Source organism: Callorhinus ursinus, unplaced genomic scaffold, assembly GCF_003265705.2.
Source record: "Callorhinus ursinus isolate GAN/ISIS: 27379988/994484 unplaced genomic scaffold, GSC_fseal_2.0 scaffold4, whole genome shotgun sequence".
In the NCBI taxonomy this organism is placed as follows: Eukaryota; Metazoa; Chordata; class Mammalia; order Carnivora; family Otariidae; genus Callorhinus; species Callorhinus ursinus.
Window position 1 is genome coordinate 129,454,932 of NW_027397066.1, and position 1,862 is coordinate 129,456,793.

Consider the following 1,862-nt stretch of genomic DNA (forward strand, 5'->3'; position numbering starts at 1 on the left):
CATTTATAAAATACAATAAGCATAAAGAGTCAAGTTACCACTAAGGGAAGCATTTTAAGGTATATATCCTTAGACTTTTTTTCTTCCTTTCCTCCCCTCCTATATCCTCTCTTCTTTTCTATTTCACCAAAATAGGATTGCACTATAACTCCCTTTATTTATTACCTCCTGTACTGTGAACATCTTTTTGTGATAAATACATAATAATATATAATTGTTAATGGTTTAGAAATATTCCTTTGTGCCATAACTCATTTTTTTGAAAGGTTGAACAGTTTATTATTTACATGTATAAAGAATGTGAAAATAGAAACTAGGATGAGGCACAGTCAGGGAGATGATTCCAGCTCAGTCGGTGATGATGAGCTCGTCTACCCCGCATTCTTCATAGCTCCCGTGTGGTAGGTAGCAGCGAATAATGATGAGGATCTTTCGGGCCTTGAACTCTTTCATGGCGACAAGCAAGGGATCTGTCTCCCCCTCCAGCTCCACCATCACGGGGGGCACACATCGCGATCTGGAGGGTGCAGGTGCCAAGTACACGGGTTTGCTCATACTTGGTCATATATGGTGTGGTGATTCACTTCTGGTTGGTCTCTGGTTGCTCTCCAGAGGGGAGGATCTCAACGTTCTCCTGGCCCTCCTCCTCGGCATTCTCCAAGTCACCTAGCCCTTCGTCCTCCTCCACTTCATCAAAGTCGTCACCATCAAAATTGTCCTGTCTGACATGACACCTGCACTGACGCCATGTGGCTCTGAGCCTGAGACCTGCATGGACACCTGCAAACAGCGTGCCTGTGCCCATTTGACTAAATTTCTACTTTTTAACATGTTTTCTTCTTTTATAAAGAGCACATCTATTATGATTTTCATTCATAAATCCTTGTATATTTCTCTAGAATGAATTTCTAGAGGTGGAGTTGATGGTTATACAAGGTGAAAACTTTAATAGTATCATCAAATTGCCTTCCAAAAGATTTCCCCAATTTTGTTCCAAAAACCACTATAACAAGCACACAATTCCCCAGACCTTCATCAACTGGCCAATTTAGGTTAGACATATAGTGCCAAGGACACTCGGGCTGGCCAAGCAGAAATATCAGCACGATGAAGCTGAGTGCTGCATATCCAGGGAATCAGATACTGCATTCAAATGGCATTTTAATTTTACTGAGCATTTCTTCAGATGTGCTATGTGTCAGTTTTAAAAAATTAACATAGCAAAAAAATTCAAAGGAAGAGTGCTTATTTGTTTTTGTTTATCCCCTGAAAGAATGTAAGGCAGGGCATGGACAGACCACAACCTAATTTGGCCGTACATCCCAGGGAAGGGTTTGTTGATGCTGCAGAGCCTCTGTATCATCAGTGTGAAGTGCAGCATTCACTGGCCAATGCAGAGGGTGCAGCAGATGGGGGTAGGGGGCAGAAGTGCAGCCCTTCTCTTTTCTTCCAGAGGGCTGGGAAGTAAGGGGAACAGAGGTTGGACTGCCTGCTGGCCTTACTGGCCTCCTCTTGTCCCTACTTGGTGGCCTGAGCTAAGGTTGGTGGACGGTAAGGTGAAGGCGGCAGACTTCCTGTGTCCCTGTGTCTCCCTCCTCAAAAGTTGTCCATCGAGGAATTGGAAAAAAGAAAGCCACGTGGCACCATCCTACCCATCCCTGCCTTTCACAGCTAGCTCTGTCTTTACTGTCTCTCCTAGTCTTCTCTCGGCCTTTCCTCCCAACCTCGTGTGTGAGGGTTAAGTGAAGCAAAGAATGTGTGGTTTGTGGAGAAGGAGCTGAATCAGGTGTGCAATGGGGAGATCTCCTGAATGTGCCAAAGACCAAATGAGATCAGACTTGAGGATTCCAGGCCCCCTGATC

The 1,862-nt window shown here is 44.5% G+C and overlaps 1 pseudogene; it reads right to left on the bottom strand.

Moving 5' to 3' along the window:
- Positions 1-254: 254 nt before the first annotated feature.
- Positions 255-805, bottom strand: LOC112825779 (DNA-directed RNA polymerases I, II, and III subunit RPABC2 pseudogene; annotated as a pseudogene).
- Between the last annotated feature and the right edge of the window lie 1,057 nt (positions 806-1,862).